The following is a 23,415-nucleotide window of genomic DNA, read 5'->3' on the forward strand; positions in this document are numbered from 1 at the left end:
AGTCACCTGCTTTCAGAAACAAGAACTAACAATTAAATATGTAGTAGTTTCTCTCTTAGATAAAAGAAATTCCTAGTAGCTCAATTATGGTATGGCAACTCCATGTTCATCAGGGTCCCCATCTCCTTTTCTTTTGCTGGCTCTAAGCACTTTTAGCGTACTGTCTCACAGTTCAACATAAGTGCTCATTTTTTCAGGTATAAATGTTCCCTTTTAGGCACTAAGAAGGAAAAAATAAAGGGATCTAAGAACTAGATATTTTGGAAGTTGCACACAATGCTTCCAATTACATCTCGTTGGCCAAAACTTGGTCATTGGCTATATTTATCCTCAAGTGATCCTGAGAAATAAATATTTTGGCTGGTGGGCAAATGCCCACCTTAAAAATTGAAGTTCTTCTTGGAATAAAGGGGGAATATTGGAATGGCACATCTGCCATAGATGACTAGACTCAAATATAGACTTTTCTTTAGGAAGTATCTTTGGACTTGTTTCAACCCCTGAATAAATATAGCCTTAAATTCCCAGCATTTTATGTCATAAAGTATGGCCAAAATTATTTTTCCCTGGGAAGCTTTCAAAACAGGAGTGATCAATAATCCAAGAAGACACTAAAAATGTCAAAGAGTCTCAATTTAGCTGATGCTCAGAAATATGATTTGTCACCATATCCACCAAGATGAATTAGTCAAATATCATACCCTCCCTTGAAAACCAAATTAATTGACTTGTTACATGAAGTTATTAGACATCAATTATTTTGGGTTTTGAAAACCATCTGTTAATAATAATTCTTTTAGTTTTAGAATATTAAGTCATTTTCCCTAACAATATTTAATAAATAAGATCAAATATTTACATGCAGTCCATTCCTTTTTTTTTTTTTTTATAAAACCATGTCATTGGTTTACAGAAGATATTTATTTTTATTTATTTGGTTGGAGATAGTTCATTTCAAAATGGCTTCAATAGGAGTCATTAAACTGTAGTGAAGGGAAAAATAATTTCCCTCTGCCCTTTTAATTTCTGAGAACCCTGTAACAAAAGATAGACGGGGGGGAAAAACAGAAGTTTATTAACATGTATATCCAAGGTACTCATGGGAAATAATCAGGAAAAACTGAAAATGGCCAGAGCTGTCTTAGAGTTAGCTTTAAATACCATCTTCAGCAAACAGAGAAGAGTGTCGGGGAGGCCAGCTGTGGAGAGGTAACCAGAAAAAGTTATAGTAAAGAGAGTAAGGTTCGTTATGCAGATTTCAAGCCAGTGTCTTCTCCATTGGTAAGAATCTCTTGTGATTTAGTCATCCTTTTCTGCCTGATCCAGAGAGAAAGACATACTTACAAAGGAAAATTTCTTTCATAAATGGAAATTTCCCTACAGGTGAGTAATTTCTAGTCTATTCTCAGAGTTTTTCCTGTAAGTTCTTTCTCAAAATAATCAGCTCAAAATGACCCTTATGCCAAAGAAACATTATTTTGAGGGTGACTGTTCTGCCACCTGTCATTCACATGACCAATGATCTAATAAAAAACATTGTTTTATAAGGCTCAAGGTAGCCGTTTTGTCTACTTAGCTGATATTTCTTCTTCCCTAGTGTGACCCTTCTGCTAGTTTTAAGTTGCAGTGTACCTATATCCATGATTATCAAGAGAAAACAAAAAACAAAAAACTGTAGTTTCTCTCCTCCAAAAGTAATGATTATATGGCAAAGGAAAACATTTTACTATATCGTTTTTTAAAAATTAACATTTTCAAGTTAAGGGATTTTTAAATAACTTACAATATTTAGAAGACATTAGTCATCTAAAAGTTATTAATGAAGAAGCATCAAGCCTTGACTTTATTCTTTATGTTGCTATTCATTTCATGAATTATTTTTAAAGATAAATCTGTACTGTAGTATAAATACTCCTGTCCAGTACATTTTAGGAATATTTATTAAATATAAAAGTACCTTATTTAAAACTATAAATCTTTTTTTAATGTTTTTTAATGTTATTTATTTTTGAGAGAGAGAGACAGAGTGTGAGCAGGGGAGGGGCAGAGAGAGAGGGAGACAAAGAATCCAAAGCAGGCTCTAGGCTCTGAGCTGTCAGCACAGACCTGACCTGAACCGATCATGACCTGAACAGAAGTCTGGTGCTTAACGACTGAGCCACCCCAGGAGCCCCAAAAATGTAAATACTTTTAAGTTCACTCAAACTAATAAGGTAAATCTTGAAAAATAACCATCCCACACAGCGCTAAAAGAAATGAGCTATCAACCATGAAAAGATATGGAAGAATCTTTTTTTTTAAATAAATAAAATAAAATTTATTTATTTATTTTGAGAGAGAGTGTAACCAAGGGAGGGGCAGAGTTAGAGTGAGAGAGACAGAGAGAGAGAGAGAGAAGAGACAGAGAGAGAGAGAGAGGAGAGGGACGAGAGCATCCCAAGTAGGCTCTATGCTGACAGCATGGAGCCAGATGCCTAGCTTGAACCCACAAACCATGAGATCATGAACTGAACCGAAAGAGTTGGACACTTAACCAAATGAGCCACCCAAATGCCCACCCTTTTTTTTAAATTAAAGTTTATCGATTTATTTTAAAGAGAGCACAAGCAGGGCAGGTGCAGAGAGAGAGAGAGAGAAGAAAAGACAAGGAGGAATCTTAAATGTATATTACTAAGTGAAAGAAGCCAATCTGAAAAGGCTATATTTTTTATAAGGATAACATAAGACATTCTGGAAAGGCAAAACTATGGAAAGAGTAAAAGATCAGTGGTTGCAGGGGTTGAGGGCAGAGGGAAAAGAGTAGGGACAGTAAAGAGTATTTTTAGGGCAGTAAAAGTACTATAAAGTGGATGCATGTTGTTATATATTTGTCTAACTCCACAGAATATACAACAGCAAGAGTGAACCTCTAATGTAAACTCTAGACTTTGGGTGATAAGGATGTGTCAGTGCACGTTCAGCAATGGTAACATATGTACCACTCTGGTGCCAGAAGTTGATAATAAGGCAGGCTAGCATGTGTGAGGGCAGGGTGTATATGGAAAATCTCTGAATCTTCTCCTCAATTTTGCCAAAAAAATAATAACTAAGCCTTAATTTTTTAAAAAGTCCACATTGATACACAGTAATTTTCAATTTTCTATCCAATTCTCTCCTTTATTCATATATATTTCAATTATTGGAATAGAAATTTTCAGAGTGTAACAAGATAACTTAGAGAAGCTAGAAACATCATTATCTGAGATATGAAAATGTCTCAGAACAAAAATACATTTTAAAAGAAGCTTTAGAAACATGCCTTAACATAATGGATGTTAAATCTGCATTGAACTCAGTGTTATTAGCAAATGATAAACCTCTAAAATTAACTATATTGTCATCTGCTAAATGTGGAACTTCTAAGCTCTCGAAGTTTTCCATTCTTTGACTTTAATGTAATACAGTGAGAAGTTCATTATAATGTAATGTTCAAAACATTACTGAGATACAAAAATTATCCCCAAGTTAAAAAAATGCAGTTTGCTGTTAAGCTGACATTACAGTTTATAAACAATTTCAGATGGGAGTTCTTGAAGTTTTTAATGGCATCCATCTTCAACACAGCTCCTATTTATCTCACTGAAGTGTATTACATTTCAAAATCTAAAAGTAACCAATTGAAAACATTTACAATTAACAACATAAATACACTGCCTTAAACAGAAGCTCATTATCTCTCAGGAAGACTTCAATAACAATCCTAATGGATTTCCTACCTCAAACTCCTTGCAACGCACAACAAAAAGTACACTAACAGGACAAAAATTTGCAATAATATAAGGTAATTTCTCTTTGAATATGCCAAATTAGCCAAGACAATTTTATTTTTGTGTCCACTGTTATTATTTTTTTTCTGTATGCATCTTTATTCACTATATGGAAATTCTAAATGGAGAAAATAACAATCACCATTATTTATTGGGCACCTACCAAATTCTGCTTTCTGTTTTCATCACTTTGCTGCATTATCTCATCTCATTCTTACGTTACTATAGAAAGCCATTGCTCTTCTGAAACAGAATTCTACAGAAGTTGTTAAACTGCCCTGAACTTTCTTGTTGATAATTAATGGCTGACTGCGATTTAGAGCCAAATATATGATTCCAAATCTGTTTTCTTAACCATTATATTGTACTGCTTTGCAGACATTCCTGAAAAATATAATATTAAAAACCAATCGTTTTAATATATTTGTATATTTTGCTTTATAACAAAAGTCTCTTGTTTTACTCTTTTTTTAAAAAAAAAGTTATTTATTTGTTTTGAGAGTTGAGAGAGAGAGTGCGAGCAGGGAAGGGGTAGAGAGAGGAAGAGAGAAAGAATCTCAAGCAGGCTGCATGCTGCCAGCGCTAGCCTGATGTGGGGCTCAAACCCATGAACCATGAGATCATGACCTGAGCTGAAACCAAGAGTTGATGCCTTAACTGACTGAACCATCCAGGGGCCCCAAGATTCTTTTGTTTTTTAGTCATATATTTAATATTTCTAACCATTAGAGACGTGTAAGATGTAAGTTAAATGGAAATAAATTCCAACTTGTTTCCCTTGACATGACTAAGTTTCACATGGTTAAGAGATGATGGATGCTTTCACAAGATAAAAAGCTCTTGAAAATATATGAAACAAAAAGAAGAAAATATGTGAAACAAATTAAGATGATATACATCTTGTGCTAATAACCTGAATTGTTCTCATTGCAACATAGCTTCTTCTGACAGATACATTGTGCACCAACCCTATACCAGAGAATATCATACCATGTGTTGTTCTTCAAATATTGGAATATTATAAAAATTGCTTAGATTTTATACATTTATCATTTCTAATGGAGAAAGAAGTGACTTTAGGTTCCCAGGGGGCCTCACCAAACATTTGTGTTTCTTGGGACCCTCTCTTGTTAAGCATAAGACAAGTGGTTGTGTTGCTTTGATGAAACTTGAAATGCCTTTCTCATCTATTTTTATTAACTTGGAAAGAAATCGGATGGAAAACGATTCTGTGCTTTGCTTTATTTTACCACCTTTCACTAAGCAATCTGTTGATAGCATTTTAAACACGATTTAGGAAGAAGTTATATCAGATATAACTAACAAAAGGGGCAAGGGTAAACTAAAACACAGCTAAGATCCCATTTCTGCATTTTCAGCCATGTGAAAGCAGCAGTTTTACTTTCCCTTGACCGTTATCCTGGGAAAAGCAGGCTTGGGTTCCTATTGGTCTGCTGGTAGAGTAATTGAGGAAAGCAAAGAGAAGAATAAGACAACTATTTTAATAACTGAATTGCAGGATAGGATATGGTAAGCATCATAAGGTACATATTTACTAACTGCATATGGAGGTTCAGCGAGACAGAGATCACAATTTCATATTTTTGTGTGCATAAATGATATTTCAGATTAGTCTTAAAGAAGAGATCAAGATTGAGGTAGAAGAGAGAGCAGATAAACATAAAAAGTACAACTTAACTTATGGATGTTTGGAAAATCTTAACTAGTCCTCTTGTGTCTGCGCTCAAGGAATACTCTGAAGGCTAGTATGAGATAAAACTGGAAGTCTTCACATTTTTGAGTGATGTAGTTGGACCTAAATTTTAGAAAGATTAATGTCAGCAATATGGAAATTTGAACTGAGAAAGGGAGGGATGGGGAGGAGGAATGTCAGCCAAGAGGAATGATCCAAGTCAAGGAAAGAAATAAGGAAAATCTGAATTAGGATTGGATCTGTGGGACTCTAAGGAGTAGAGGACAGAATTGACGAAATCTGCCAGAAAGTACAAAAAATGGAAAACATTTTTGAATAAAAAATAGAAGATCAGCCTGGGGTTCATACGTTCAGAAAATATAAGTTACAGAAAGTCAAATGGACCGGAGCAAAATTGGCCCAGAAATAATTCGTGAAATCTACTCAAGCTGAAGAAGGTGGAATCTCAGAATGAAAGTCTCCACCAAGAAGGCAACAAAATGAAGGAAAAAAGACTCACAATTAGGTGATGGGTATAACTTGATTTTATCTGGAATAAAATAAACATCTTAATGGCCTTAAAAAGGTAAAGATGGGTTTTTGGTTCTTGCGATACCAGCATAGGCCTCAGGATATTGGAAGAGTTTAAGCCAAAACATGGATATCAGACCAAATTACCACTTGTATCAACAATATGAAGACAAAATTAGAGAAAGAAGAATAGAAGAGATCCCTACATGCCCTGTCTTCTCAATTTGGTCAAGTGGTAGATATCATAGCTTTAAAGATCTGAAGATGAGGGGGCAAGGCTTTGTTATTTTTAAGGAACAAGCTCACCCACAAATGCCTTGAGACAGTTACAAGGATTTCCCACGTTACGGCAAACAATGCAAGGGGCTCAGTCGGTTAAGCGTCTGACTTGGCTCAGGTCATGATTTCGTGGTTCATGAGTTCAAGCCCTGAATGGAGCTGTCTGCTGTCAGCATAGAGCCTGCTTTGGATCCTCTGTCCCCCTCTCCTCTCTCTGCCCCTACCCTGCTCATGCTCTCTCTCTCAAAAAACAATAAACGTTAAACAAAACAAACAGGAGAATCCAGTATGCAAAAACAGATTCTGATATAATCTAAAAATGTGTGGCACTTTTGCTGACAAAAGAAGGAAAAGGAAAAAGCAAAAACTGTGGACCAGAAAACAAAAGCCTGGTCAGGGAACACCAAATGCAGCAAATACCCAAGGAAATTCAAAATCAATCCTCAGGTGCCTGATTACCTTCCAACACTGTATTTTATTCCTTACTAATCTGCCAAGGAGAACTAATGAATAATATTTTGACCCAGCTGTTTATCAGTTTCCTAGTTTCAAGAAAGAATGGTTTGGTACCTGGGAGGCGTGACATGGCTTTTGTTGAATTTGCAAATGATGAACAGGCTGGAGCTGTCAGGGATGCTTTACAGGGATTTAAAATCACACCATACCATGCCATGAAGATCACTTATGCCAAGACAATAACATATGTGATAGTTGTCTTTAAAGGATTTGGTTTATTTATAGGTGTTTGTTTTGATAGCATTTGGTCAGAGGGCCACTTTGACAGTTGGGGGTGAAGGGGAGTGAAAGTTAAATTTTAGTGAATGATTCCAAAAAATACCTAGTCCTTTGTTTTGCATCAATGAACTATGAAATATCAGGCCTGAATTTTGTATAATAAACTTTTATTTGTATTTGAAAGAAAGAAAGAAAGAAAGAAAGAAAGAAAGAAAGAAAGAAAGAAAGAAAAGAGGAAAGAAGGAAATGAAGAAGGAAGGAAGGAAGGAAGGAACGAAGGAAGGAACGAAGGAAGGAACGACGGAAGGAACGAAGGAAGGAAAGAAGGAAAACAAGTAACCGATAAAGGATCAGGATACAAAACACCCAGAGGCTTTATGTCCAAATCACTGTAACTTTTCTTTCTTTATTTTTTAAACTTTTTTAAATGTTTATTTGTTTGTTTATTTATTTATTTATTTATTTATTTATTTATTTATTTATTTATTTTTGAGAGAGAGTGCGAGCAGGGAAGGGGCAGACAAAGAGGGAGACAGACTATGAAGAAGGCTCCAGGCTCTGAGCTGCCAGCACAGAGCCTAACGTGGGGCTCAAACATACGAACCGGAAGATCATGACCTGAGCTGAAGTTAGACAGTTGGCCAACTGAGCCACACAGGCACTCCTAGCAAAGCCTTTAAAATTGTAAGGGAGAATGATCTCAAATTATAATTTTCCATACAGACTGCTAGTCAACTGTGAAGGATGAATAATGGCATTTTCTGATATGTAAAGACTTCAAAAAATCTCCCATTGATCCATTAACAGCAAAGAGTAACTAGAAGATATATTACAGTTAAAATAATTAATTTACTAAAGTTAAAGTAATTAATTTACTACAGTTAAAATAATTAAACTAAGACACAGACAACACAGAAAGTATGGAATCCAATACAGGAAAGAGATACACAAAGGAAACTAACAGGAACATGGTGAAGGCAAATCCTAAAACAAAAGTTGCAAAACAGGTCTAGAGGACAATCCATCCAGACAGGAGTTGGAGGACAGTGACTTCCAAGAGGGATACTGCCAAGAAGTTAATGTTCATGATAGAGCAACTGAAGTATTTCAATGTATTTTCTGGGTCATCTGTAAGGTCAAAGAAGTTGGTGATTAATAAATTATACAGGAAACAGAGAAAATAGAAAACCAAGGCAGTCATTAATTCCAGGACAAATAAAACATTGCCTAAGAAAAGTCATTGTAATCACATTACAATACTTCTCTTAGCTCTGAATAATATTTGCATGGTCATAAATTCATGAACATTAAAAATTAATTCAACCAAAAAGAGTGATATAAACTACATTAGGAACATCAGGGAAGAGAAAGTATTTACCTCAAAGAGAAGCAAATATATGTCTTCCATAATAGAGAGTTATTAAATAATATCTAAAACAGAAGGACCAAGAAATGATAATTTTAAAAATGAGATTCATAAAGGCACAGTGTAGGGAATATGGTACTGTAATAGCATAGTATGGTGACAGGTGGCATCTACATTTGTGGTGAGCATACATAACATATAGAGATGTTGGATCACTATGTTGAACACCTGAAACCAATGTTAACATTGTGTGTCAACTACACTCAAAGAAAACATTTTTAAATTTTTTTTTTTCAACGTTTATTTATTTTTGTGACAGAGAGAAACAGAGCATGAACGGGGGGAGGGGCAGAGAGAGAGGGAGACACAGAATCGGAAACAGGCTCCAGGCTCTGAGCCATCAGCCCAGAGCCCGACGCGGGGCTCGAACTCCAGGGACCGCGAGGATCGTGACCTGGCTGAGTCGGACGCTTAAACCGACTGCGCCACCCAGGCGCCCCAAAGAAAACATTTTTAAATGTGATTTATAATATGGAGGCAACCAGCAGAAGTAACAGCTCTAAAGGTTAAATGTACAGCCTCAATGATGAAAAGAGGGCAATAGAAAATACTAGGCTTTTGCTGTAAGCAGAGTACAACTATTTGACTTTCAAAATTATTTACATATATAACTTTGTTTAAAGAAATAATTAAATATAGAAAAGATTCTTCATGTTTCCAAGAAGAAGATAAATAGACTGGTAGAAGAAAAGCTAAAATCTGCAATGGATTAAGAAAACAAATTGTGACTTAACATTTGTATACAATCAAGCATTGATGCTGTTTAAGTAAACATCAGATATTTTCAAACACTCGAACCTGCAGGGAATTCACCACATATAAGGTCATCTTTCAAAAATATTAATTAAGTAATTAAATGATTTTAACATAAAATGGAGCCAATCAAAAGCTCAAAGTAATGGGACAAAATGCAGGGATGATGTTTACAGAACAGAATACAATGTTATAAAATTTGACAATTAACATATATTAAATCCTTTTCTTAAATTGAGATTTTTGGAAAGAGGTGGTGGAAAATGTGTGAATATGGTAAAGGTCCAGGCACGTGGGTGGCTCAGTCACTTAAACATCTGACTCTTGATTTCTGACTCTCAGGATTCCTGAGTTCGAGCCCATGAGGGCTCCTGGCTCCACACTGAGAGTGCCAGGCTGAGAGTACAAAGGCTGTGTGGGATTCTCTCTCTTTCTGCCTCTCCCCCACTGGCACTTTCTCTGTCTCTCTCTCTCTCTCAAAAATAAATAAATAAATAATAAATAAACAAACAAACAAACAAACAAATAAAATTTTTTGAGTGATAAATGTGTTTCAACACCTGTCTAAAACTGAAATGTGTGTTTCAGGAAATAAAACACAATGATTTCAACCTTTTAGTCTTTCTCATGTCTTTTTTTCTATAAAGTTAGAGGTATCTATAGAAAATATTTATTGAATTGTTTGCAATTTCTTTAGTTTCTTCTTTTTTATAGTGTCTTCAGTTTTTAATAAAGTAAATAAGGTGAATAATCTTAAAATTAGCCTTCATAGCACAATCCTGTTTAGTAGCATTTTGCTTCCCTATCAGATGATGATCTTTCCATGTTTACCTATAAAAAGAACAATATCTGAATGTAACTTAATAATAACCAGGGTTATATGGAGGGTATTTGTTTTTCTTTGTATTCTATTTGAATTCTTTATAATGAGGCTGAATTACAGAAGTCTAAACCTATATATAATATATATATATATATATATATATATGGAAAAGAAAACGAGCAAAAAATTTTTTTTTCTCAAAGGGAAGAAGAGGCAAAGCATAAACATCCATTAATGTCAGTGAGGAGAACCCAGTCCAAGTTTTCTGTTACGTAGGTTGGCAGAAGTTTTTCCCAATATCTGGAATCCATGACTATATTCTGTGGTTATTGTAAGCAAGGCCCCCTCAGGTGTTTATCTTAAATTTTATCACTCTGTCCTCCCTCTGCTTACTCTATATGACAGGGGACTCTGCTGGAGTCTGTGAAGACATCGTGTCCCTCTCTGTACCCTTGAACTCCCACCTTCTCAAGATATTTTAAACTCTTTTTTCCCCCTTCCTTGATACATGGTTTATTCTATCAGACTCAATCTGACTGAGAGCCCAAATGTTCAGGCACTTTCATTTTATCCACTTCTACTACAGTCTCCAGTTTTCAGTCAGAAAGCTCAATGTGCCTCTCCCAATCCACTGCATCTTTGCCCTTGTCCTTTGTGCATTGCTGTCTTCCACCTGGCTTCTCACTCTTGTCAGATTGATCTGGAGGTCACCTTCTGGTAGTGTCCTAACGGGTCTTCTGCTCTGACAAGCAGGTTGATCTAATTCCTCACACACACCACAGATTAGATTCTGGCATCCATCCTGTTTCTGTGCCCTGGTGAAGCTGGATGGCTCCTCCACCCTTCCTCACTAACTCCGTCTGGTGCAGGGCACTGAGGGCAATTCCTGACGAGCCTTTGTGCCAAATAAAAAATTTCGTTAAACTTATTCAAAAGGGTATTTTTCAAGTTAATAACCAAAGGCAAAAGCAGTGGCCAAGAAAGAAACTAAAGTAGGGTACCAGATGTAAAGATATTAAACCAGCGGAGTGAAAAGACAGAAATAAGTGGAGAGGTCACTAATGAGGAAGATGGTGTAACAGTAGAATGAAAAATAATTTTTACAGAGCTTACTAATCTAGGTGGTAAGAACATAAAACTGGAGGATTGTCTCAAGCCTTAAATGGGTTAAATCTATACTTGTAGGAATGTAGAATACTTCACACATTTCGGACTCACTGTGTGAACCAGCTAAAATATGTCTTCCTCAGCTCTGGGTCTTGCTTGAAATGCTGGAATCCTTATACATAACCAAGTCTGATGTCTGGTATAACTGCTACAATGCACAAAATATCTGTTCTAGAAAGAAGTATATTGGAATAAGCATGGTGTTTAGCCTTCAGTCTGTGTTCCACTGGATGAGACCTGAGTCCCTGTACCATCCAAGATAAGGCAGTGGAGGATCTAATTCCAGCTTGTGTATTTGCTTTGTTCTTTTAAGGTACAAGCACAAGACAGATGGAGAGGCCCCTCAGCTACTGGGGAGTCCTTGTACCAATTCATTTCCCAACACACTGAGAATCTCCCAACCTCTACACAGTTTCTATCCCTGAAGAAGGGGAAGAGCTTAAGGATCCCTACTTTGTCACTTTGTCATGTACAATTAATAAAGTATGCTGTGCCCAGCCAAAAAAAAAAAAAAAAAAAAAAAGGATACACCATGCACCATGTACCCATTTAGGGAATCCCTGTCTGGAGAAGCACAGTATTCCTCTCTGTTTTATTCTTTAGATGGATCCATGTAAGTGGGGCTGTTCTAAATATCAGCATACACACCTCTCATAGACTCTTTGGTTTGCTCATAATTGGTTCCTGACGCTGAAAGCAGCACATTCAAGTCTTTTCTCTAACAGGAAGAGAGTTTTTCAATGTGTATGATATGGTAAGCTATAGTCAAGAAAGCAGGTGGGACTTCCCTCCTCAGGCTGATAGTTGTTTTGTCTTCCCTTGGCAGCTATCCCAACTCTATCTCACAGATGCCACCAATAACAACACATTGCCATCTAGCTCTGAATATACCTGCATTCCTCTACAGCAAATGCCTCACAAGAATTGCTTGCATAGACAATCTGCATTTTCTCATCTCCCATTCTTTCTCTCTTTTTTTTAAATATGAAATTTATTGTCAAACTGGTTTCCATACAACACACCAGTGCTCATCCCAACAGGTGCCCTCCTCCATGCCCATCACCCACTTTCTCCTCCCCCCCCCCCCCCCCATCAATCCTCAGTTTGTTCTCAGTTTTTAGTTTCTTATGGTTTGCCTCCCTCCCTCTCTAACTTTTCCCCTCCCCCTCCTCCATGGTCTTCTGTCGGGATAGAAGGAACATACTTAAACATCATAAGAGCCATTTATGAAAATCCCACAGCTAATATCATCTTCAATGGGGAAAAACTGAGAGCTTTCCCCCTGATATAAGGAACACGACAGGGATGTCCACTCTCTCATTCTTTCTTGAATCTCATCTAATCAGGCTGTCTCCAGAATTCCACAGATCACTTTAATGGAGGCTGCCAACACTTTCATATTAATAAATACAGTAGTTAATGAGACATATTTTGAGACATCGAGAGGGTTACTTTTACATGAAATTCAATGTGAATAGTGCCCTCAGAATGCTTACAAAACAGTGACCCTGGTATAATTTTCTAAGGCTTATTTAAAAAAATTTTTTTTAAGTTTATTTACTTATTTTGAGAGAGACAGAGACAGTACAAGTGTGTGTGTGTGTGGGGGGGGGGGTGGCAGAGATAAAGGAGAGAGAGAGAATTCCAAGCAGGCTCTGTGCTACCAGCGCAGAGCTTGACATGGGGTTCAAACTCACAAAACCATGAGAGCATGACCTGAGCAGAAACCAAGAGTTGGATGCTTAACCAACTGAGCCAGCCAGGTGCCCCTAGGACTTAATTTTTAAAGTCAATATTAATCCATTAAGTTGCATCAATGTTGTTGCACATGTCTAGGTGTATTTATTTCACTGTTGAATAATATTTGGTTGTCTGAATATACTTCGTTATTCATTCTTTTTTTTCCTTCATTTTCTCTTGTTTTTTTGTATTAAAGATGTCTCTAACTTTTTAGTAAAATATTCCTGTACATGACTTCTGGTATATATATGCAATGTTTTCTCTTGAGTCATTTGGTATGGGGATGTTCATCTTTACAAGATAATGGCAAAATATTTTCCAAAATTATTATTTATAGCAATTTATAAGAAGTATTTTTTAATCCACATCTTCAACATGTTGCAGCATCAGACTAATATTTTTTTTTGCAAATTGAATGGGTATGAAATAATATTTATTTATAATCTTGATTTGCATTTCTCTGATCATAAAAGAGGTAGAACATCGCTCCACATGTTTACTGGCCAAATGCAATTTACCTTCTGCGAAATGCATGTTCACATATTTTGCCCACTTTCCTAGTAAGCTTGATATTTCCATTAACTTAAAGATTTTATTTATATTCCTGACATAAGGTTTTGTCAATCATGTAAGTCATAAATATATTATCTCAGCTTGTAAATTATATTTTTAATTTCTTTATGTTATGATAAATTATCTAAAATGTAGAAATCAGGCAAAAATATGGGCAGCATAACCTTCCAATATCATTCAGGGGCAAAGACCACTCAAAAGCTATGTAGGAGAATATATACTTAGCTAAACCCACTATGTATGATTATTTGAAGGTTTGAGATTGACAAGTTTCATGTTAACCTGCATATGTTGGTCTTGGACAGAAAAGATAATTTCAACTCACTGAAACAGATAACTCCAAAAACTATAGGACAAATCAAGATTGTTCTATTTATGCTAGGCATTAGCCAGCTTTGTATCTCATTCTGCAAATTTATCCTAATATGTCTTTATTAAATTACATATTGGATTAGATTTAACCATAGAAGCTGAACCAGTAAAATACATATATCATATATATATATATATATATATATATAAACATATATACAGTTATATATATAAACATATATACAATTACATATATACAGTTTTATATATATATACATATACATACACATACACACACATACATACATACACACACACACAGTTTTTTATATACAGTTATATATATTGGGGTGCCTGGGTGGTTCAGTTGGTTAAGCATCTGATTCTTGATTTTGACTTAGGTCATGATCTCTCAGTTTGTAAGATTTAGCCTTGCATTGGGCTCTGCCCTGACAGCACAGAGCCTGCTTGGGATTCTCCCCCACCCCCTCTCTCTGCCCCTCCTGTGCACACTCTCTCTTTCTCTCTCTCTCAAATTAAATAAATAAATAAGTAAACGTTATATACAGTTACATATACAGTTATGTAGAGTTTATATACATACATATATCATATATATGCATAAACACACATATTTACACATACCCATATACACAAACATGTATCTATGTTTTCGAAATACCCTTTCAATTGACTTTGACGTTATAATGCTTCTGTCATTATTTAATAAGTTAAACAGAATGTTTAAATGTGCTTATTTACATGAAATCTATGATTTTAAAAATTGCACTCATGATTTCTGGAACTTCTACTAAGCTAAGTAGTTTGACCAGATGCAGCTCAGCAAACTCTCTTGCCAAAGAAGTGCACATATGCCAAGACCAGGTAGGTGTTTTCTTGCCTTGCATGGTGAACTCCACGCTGCAAAGGAATTTTAGCTTTATCTTTTTATTTATTTTTATTTTATTGTAAGTGTTATTTTGGGGGTGCCTGGGTGGCTCAGTCAGTTAAGCATCAGACTTTGGCTCAGGTCATGATCTCACAGTTTGTGGGTTCAAGCCCCAAGTCGGGCTCTGCGCTGACAGCTCAGAGCCTGGAGCTTGCTTCAGATTCTGTGTCTCCCTCCCTCTCTGCCCTTCCCCCACTCACACTCTGTGTCTTTCTCTCTCTCAAAAATAAATAAACATTTAAAAAGTTTTTAATGTTACTTTGTGTTTTATTTGCTTTTGGCGCAAACAATAATTGAGGATTTGGTTTTCTCCTTAAGTATTTTGTAGAATACACTAATGATGGCATCTGGACCTGGAATTTACTTTTTAGGTAAGTTTTCAATTATAAATTCAGTTTTAATAGATGGTTATTCATGTAACCTATTTCTTCTAGAGAGAGAATTCTTACCTGTGTAATGAGATTTGTTCATTTTATAAAAGTTTTCAATTTACTGGCATAAAGTTGTCAATTATATGCCCTTTATTATCTTTCAATTTTTTTTAAATTCACCAATTCTTTTGTTTACAAAAGCCAAAGCATATTTTATGTAGTACTCTCTGGAAAGCTAAGGTAATAAATTTTGCTACTATTTATGCGTTGAAAAGACCACTAAGCATAGTTAGAAGGAAGACCTCCCTAATTCAATTAAAAAAGATTTACTTCTTTGAAAGAAATACTATTTTTTAATATCAGTTACATATGAATGAGTTGTAGTATTTAATTCTTCACATATACTCAATAGTTTTTTTTTTAATTTTTTTTTTCAACGTTTATTTATTTTTGGGACAGAGAGAGACAGAGCATGAACGGGGGAGGGGCAGAGAGAGAGAGGGAGACACAGAATCGGAAACAGGCTCCAGGCTCTGGGCCATCAGCCCAGAGCCCGACGCGGGGCTCGAACTCACGGACCGCGAGATCGTGACCTGGCTGAAGTCGGACGCTTAACCGACTGCGCCACCCAGGCTCCCCTATAGTTTTTAAATTTGTATGAGAAATTAAATGCTGAGCCTATTCTCAGCCACATCCCTCTCCATTCCCTCATTAGCATCTGTCCCAATATCAGTGAAGACATCTTGCCACTCTGAAGAGGAAGCTAGTGTTTAAAATTATTCATGTTTCATTAAAACATAGCCCCTACTCACTACCCAGCTGTTTCTTTGGTGCCCAACTAATTAGTCAATGATTGATTCTTCCAACAGGACTTTCAAAAGAATTGTCAAGGGTAAGACGGCTCTTAGTACAGCCCATACCGGTCACCCTGATTTCTCTGACATCCTATGGACACAGGTGAAAAAACTCCTGCAGAAACTCACTTCCTAGGATTGCCATGTGTCCCCATGTTCCCACAAATCCACTTAAGACAATTTCTGTATACCAAATAAACATAGGGAAGAAGGGGGAGCTATTAAATGGACTGCCTGGCTAGGCTGATAAAGCTTCCTATTCCACATTGCACTCCAAGTTTGAATAAATGTTGAGAAAGCCCCTCTGGTGCTTCCCTTATCTATTCTTCGATGTTCATCTTTTATGTAGACCAGAGTTTCTGACCTGTATAATCTTCCTTCTCTCTGATGAACTTTTAACATTGTTCACAATGTAGGTCTAGTGGCAATAAGTTTCCTTGAATTTTGTTTTCTGAGGAAAGTCTTTATTTCTCTTTCACTTTTGAAGGATAATGTAACAGGATACAGAATTCTATATTGGTGGGTTTTTTTTCTCTCAACACTGAATATTTCCTTCCATTAGTTTCCAATGAAAGCTTCCAATAATTCTTCCTCACTCCATATGTGCATGAGACACCTGATATCAAGTGGTGCAGGAGTTTAGCTTTCCTTTGCCTCTGGGCTGTCCCCAAAACTTGTTCTAGAAAGTAGAACGCAATGAGAGTGATGTCTGGAGTGATGTCTGGCCTTAAGCCTAGGCCTTAAGGAAACAGGGAACTTTTGGGGGACCTGGGTGGCTCAATTGGTTAAGCGTCCGACTTTGGCTTGGGTTATGACCTCATGGCCTGTGAGTTCAAGCCCGTGTCAGACTCTGTGCTGACAGCTCAGAGCCTGGGGTCTGCTTCCGATTCTGTGTCTCCCTCTCTCTCTGCCCCTCCCCTGCTCATGCTCTGTCTGTCAAAAATAAAAATACATATTTAAAAAAAATTTAAAAAAAAGGAAACAGGGAGCTTTCATTTTCTGCTTTTTGGAACCAAATCAGTAACTGCAAGAAACTACAGTTATGGGTGTGGGGGAGGGGAGACTAAAAGGAGAAGGAGAACCAAAGTGTTCCTATGGATAGATTCCAGAGAATACCCAGCACCAACTGCAAATCATGTGAAAAGTCATCTTTGACCTACCTCAGTAGATTCCCCGCATGACTTGGAGCAGAAAAATCATCTGAGCTCAAACCACACAATCAGAAGAAATAAGAAAATGCTTGCTATTTTAAGCCATCTGAGTGGTTAGAATTTCTATGTAACAGTAGAAAACTAAAATATAGGCTAATTTAATATATGACTTTAAATTTTCTTATCATCAGGATGGCTTCAAATAGAAATTCTAAAAATTCTGCTTCCCCTCCCCCACACAAAAAATTAAGTTAAACCTAAAAAGCTGTCTTGAGATAATTTTTTAAAGAGGATCCATGGGAAATTCTTTGTGAATAGGCTAATATTTGTTATAGTTTTCTGTGCATTGCCAGGACTGTAGGACATAACATGAAAGAAAAAAACAGAGAAAAAGTCCATGAGGTAAGATTAAAACTCTTGGCTACAGTGAAAGAAGTTTTATTGCCTGGGAAAGTACATAAAATATTTACATGTGTATAGTAACAAAATATATTTAGGGTTTGGTTTCTTTTCTAGTACGATCATAATTCTTATCAGTAAGATGAATCAAAGTTATATACCAAAATTCACAAGTATTTAATCTATGTTAGTCACAGAAAAATAAGAGAAAAGTCTAAAAAAATAGAATGGCCTGAGGTTTGGGGAAAATATACAAATAAATTCTTATTCAAAACTTTAGTTACTTATTGTATTTACAAGTGTAACTGTATTAGAAGAACATGAGCAAGAAGAAGTCATGCAGTATGGAGCACAGAACATTTTGGAAAACAGGAAATTATAAAACAGAGCAATATGACTTTTGATCTCAGCTCAGGTCATGATGTCAAGGTTTGTGAGTTCAAGTCCCACAGCAGACTCTGCACTAAGGGCGTGGGATCTCTCTCTCTCTCTCTCTGCCCCTCACCTGCTTGTGTTCTCTCTCTCAAAAATAAATAAATAAATAAATAAATAAATAAATAAATAAATAAGCAAGCTTAAAAAAAAGAATTCCTATAAATTGAGAAGCCCATAAAAAGGGAACAGGGTCAAACATGCCATAGCACCATCTCCTTTAGACTTTCTGTAGACATTGCATTATTCGAACAATTCTGTCAATCTCATATGAAAGTCATTTCCAACATTGACTGGCAGCATGTGGACATGAAACACCTCAGTCTAAAGCCTTTTGACTCATAGTTCTGATGGAGAGGTAAGTGAAGGTACCAAAGCAGTAAATTATCATTGAGTGAAAGGGGATATGACTCTAAACAAGAAAAGCATATTCATAGAGAGCATAGTGAAGTGTTTTATGACATAAATGAGATATGTTGGAAAAAACAAACAGCATGCCCATCCATTTGGACAGGATTACATTTAGAGAAAAATTTCAGAGCTTGTGAGAAATATTGGCAGCGCTGTACAAAGAGCCTTCAAACCACTATTCAGCCTCTGTTTAGTTCTGCTAGTCAAAAAATTTTAAATTCACATGCTCTTTGACCTACATATTGGATTTCAAAGAGTTTATATATAGGAATACACAAACAAACACTTTTCAGGGTGTCTGTATTAGGATGTTTATTGCAACTCTCTTTGTAGTGACATAAAAATGAAAGAACAAAACATTCATCAGTAAGGGGCTTTAAAATAAATGATGATATACGATAGAATGGGATAATATGGTATTATGAGGAAGAGCTATATGTACAGATATGGACTCTAAGAATCATTCTAAGGGGGAAAGTAAAATGGAGAAATATAGATATAGTGTAATCATTTTGGGGGAAAATGTAAACAAACATATGAATATCTGTATCTGTAGATATATATAGATAGGTATACACATTTATTTTACAATAAAAGATGACTAAAAGATTCCTAACGGTAGTTGCCACTGGGGAGGAGGTCTAAGGAGGATAGAGAAGAGAGGTGGAGTAGAGAAGCTGTCACTTCTAAGCAGCCAAAATAACTCAGATGGGAGAGCATTCGACTGGAGAAGATACCACTTTTAATTTTGTGCTTCTGTATATTGGTTCAATATTTTGAACTACTAGCTTGTATTATTTTTTTATCAATAAAAATTACCTGGTGCAAAAATAGGGGACCACATGTCTTCTTTGAAATTATCTATGTTAAAAATATTTTGTTAAATATACAAATAATAATTATGAAGTAACCAGACAAAGAAAACAAAACAGACAAAACTAGACAAAATTTCACTTTAAAGCAGGTAAACATAGGTAGTAATACTATCAGCAAAATGAAAGGAATGAAGAGTACAGCGCTCAGGGCTGCAGGTATTCTTGAGGATGAAGTTAGAATTCTCAGTCAAGTAAGTGCATTCGAGAGGCTTCTGTCACATTGATAATGGCTTGTTTCTTAACATGGTCTGTGGGTATACAGTTGTTCAATTTATTATCCTTGTTTAAGTATTGCCTTTAGATTTTATGTATTCTCATATATATTACATGTGTCATATGTATATACATATGTATATATGTATATGTGTATATGACACATGTATATACATATGACACATGTAATATTATATATTATATTATATAACATATAACACATGTATTATATGTGTGTGTGTGTGTGTGTGTGTATATATATATATTATAGTTTGCTTGTTTGTTTTAGCACAGCGCTGTTTCAAAAATCGTTGGTTGATTAGTTTTCATGACCAGTCATTCTGAGTACGTGTTGTCTTCTTGACATTACCTGAAATATCTCACTTCTAACCCATGTCGTCATATGAGGTAGGAACTATTAAAATCCTATCATATAAATGAAGAAACAGAGGCTAAAGAGTAGAAGCAATTTGCTCAAGGTCATTCAGTAAGTTGTTTGTATTTAATTAAAAGTTGTTCTGACTTCACTGTCCAATGTTCTAAACATAAGAGAGACTGCCCATTAAAGATACAAATGCACAAAGTGCTTCCAATTTGCTATTTCTAACTCATTGTTTGATGTTTTATGGATCCTACATCTGGATAATTCTATCATGTGTCATGAAAAATTATATGTAATTTCATCAATCACAAGTTGGCAGTTAACCATGATAACATTATGTAAATAGCAAACATTTAGCAATCAAGGTACTAAATAAAATGTAAGAACCTAAAATAGAATTAAGAAAGTGCATTTTGACTCTTAAGGTAATGCTTTGGATCATAGAAACCTAAGATTATAATTTCATCTTTCACTGAAGTATTTAAAATAATATTATTTAAAATTAAATAATTGTATATAATTTTAATTTTATATTTTAATAATTAAAATATTATTTAAAAGTGATCTTATTGGGACATACACATGAAGTTATTTATTTCACTATTTGTAGGATTTCACACAGCAGACTTTCGTTTTCCCTCAGACAGTGTATTCTCTTCTTTTCTCATCCACCTTCTGAATGGGCCTTTCTTCAACACCCTTTTGATGAAAATTCCTATTCTTTTAGTTCAAGCTGTCAGTTTCCTCATTGCCAGAGATATCTTACAAATCATAGTGGAAGTCAGATTTACTCATTTGTACAATACTGTACAGCCCAGTTTTGCAACTAGGAAGCTACTCACCAGCTGTGTGGCTTTGGGTGTTCACCTCTTAGTACAACTCATGTGTTTATTTGGGTTCTCCCCAAATCCTGCTGCCCACACGGCTCTCTGCAGCATCCAGGGCCCAGCCACAGGTCCAGGTCATTGCTTTGTACCCTCAGGCATAGGATTAGGACATCTGATGCAAAATATTAATTCATCTTCTGGGAGATACACTTCTAGATATGAGTCTTGAGAACATTTATGGCCTGCCTATATTTTAAAAGTGTCTGTGTTGGTTTTTTTTCTTCCATGTTAAAGCAAGTTACACATCTGCTTTATAAAATTCTAAGTGAATTGTGAGACATTCTAGGTTAAACAGTTAAGAGAAGAGCCAGACTAGGACTGTGACCCAGAGACCCTACCTGTACGCACAGATTACTGCGTGGCCAAAATAGTTGTTTTGTCTACCTTAGCAAGCAATCCAGAGATCCCTCATGATTGCTTCAACCTTAGTGATTGGAATTGATTGTGAAAGCAGCTGAAGTTTTTCAGTTACTCTGCCTCCAACTTGGGTGATGACTTATTACTGCAGCTATAAATGCTCTAGGTCCATAAAGTTCACAAATAATCAACTGTTTCTCCGGTAGCAAATACTTATGATGGCCAGATAATAAGAACATGGGTGTCTGAGCACCCATGTTGTACAGAACAACAGAGGAGACACTATTGTGCAAATATAAGAGAGACGGGAGAGAAAAAATATAGAAAAGACATAGTCCCTATCCTTCAGAATCATACAATGTCAGCCCATTGACAATTGACTGTATCAGGATATTTTGTCAAATAGCCTAGCAACTATTTTTCTATCTTTTTTTATAATTTATTTTGAGAGAGAAGAGAGAGCATGCATGGAAGGGACCAAGAGAATCCCAAGCAGACTCCCCATTGCCAGGGCGGAGCCCTACCTGGGGCTCAAACTCACAAAACATGCGATCATGACCTGAGCCAAAACCAAGAGTCTGATGCTTAACTGACTCAGCACCCAGGTGCCCATCTATCTTTTTTATATTATACCCCATGATTTAAAATAATGCAAACGTACTTTTTGTTTTTGGGTAGTTTTGTAGTCAACTTTTAAAAGACCTGCTTTCACAAACTTTAGGAAAATGAACTTAAAGAGCTAAATAAAATAATAGACTTAGTTCAGCTTCAATTAAAATTACTGATTAATTCTCTGAGAAAACAGGCTGTATAACAGCTACATAGCAAAGATCAGGTGAGGAGCAATGTTAAATCTTACTAGTTTACTGAAATTTATGTGGTAGCCATTAGGAGCTAACAAAATTTGTAAAATAATAATTCATGGGTGGACTGAAACACCAGATCCAGCAGATTGAATTTGGCTAAGGCCAAACTGAAAGCAAGTGGAGGGTTTGCATACATCACTCAAATATTCTTAATTTACCAACTGTATGATTCTATTTCTGTTGAGGTATATTAACCCTATTTTAATTTCAATTACAGCTTTGTTAAAAATAAAAGCAGGAGGAAAGGTTTAAAAGGGGCAAGAAGAAGGGAATATTCAAATTCAGCTTGCTCCCATTGGGTCTTTAGAATAAGGGTGGGATAAATTAAAAGAAAGTCACTTGCAATAATCTATTTATTTATTTATATTATCCATGCCATGTGTCAATTCTCCAACACAAGAGATAAGAAGATAAGAAGTGTTTCCACCTCCATCCCTGGCCCCTCATACCTCTTTTTGTTTGTTTGTTTTTTCCTACTGAGACAGGAGATTAATCCTGACAAGGTGAGGTGACACTACTGCCCAGGGACTGTCCTTTTATTTCCCTTTAACTAAGTCTGTCTCTGAGATGTTAGGGCCCAAAAGATACTGAGGATTCTATATAGTATTACTGTGTCATTGATTTTCTGCCTGCTAGATTTGTCAATTACCTGGTGAAGGATGTTGAAGCCTCCAACTATGATAGTGGATTCATCGACTTCTTGCAGTTCTATCAGTTTTTGCCTCATATATTTTGAAACTTGTTGTTAGGGGCATACATGTTAAGGATTGTTATGTCTCCTTGGAAAATTAAGCCCTTTATTATTACGTAATGCCCTCTTTATCCCTGGTAAGTTTCCTTAATCTGATGTTTGCTTTGTCTGAAAAAAAGCTACAGTAGCTTTCTTTTTTATTAGTGCTAGCATAGTATGACTTTTTCCATTAAAAGTGAGTTTCCTATAGAAAATGTGTACTTGGATCTTGTTTTTCTACCCACTTTTTATTGGTAATTTAGGCCTTTAACATCTAAATTGATTATTTATAAAATTAATATCTGCCATGAATGCAATTGCTTTGTATTTATTACACTTATTCTTTTTTCTTTTTTAAAAAACTTTATCTTCTTTTGCTTTCCTCTCTGATTTTAACTGAGAGTTTTGTATGTTCCATTTTTTTCTCCTGTCTTAGCATATCAATTATACTTTGTTTTTTGTTTAGTGGTTGTCTTGGAGTTTGCAATATACATTTACAACTAATATAAGTGCTTTGAAATACTACTTCATGGGTAAGTACATGAACCTTATACAAGTATTCCTAATTCCCCCCTTCCAACCCTTGTTAACAGTGCTGTCATTCATTTCACGTATCCATACGATATTATCACCCACTACATGTCACTATTACTTCTTTGAATAGTAATCTGTTAGATTAGATAAAAATAAGAAAACCAAA

At 35.7% G+C, this 23,415-nt stretch overlaps 1 pseudogene; it reads left to right on the forward strand.

The window, feature by feature from the left end:
* The first annotated feature begins 6,156 nt into the window (after positions 1-6,156).
* Positions 6,157-7,103, forward strand: LOC115528028 (annotated as a pseudogene).
* The last annotated feature ends 16,312 nt before the right edge of the window (positions 7,104-23,415 follow it).

The sequence above is a fragment of the Lynx canadensis genome, chromosome D3 (genome assembly GCF_007474595.2).
Source record: "Lynx canadensis isolate LIC74 chromosome D3, mLynCan4.pri.v2, whole genome shotgun sequence".
Lineage (NCBI taxonomy): Eukaryota > Metazoa > Chordata > Mammalia > Carnivora > Felidae > Lynx > Lynx canadensis.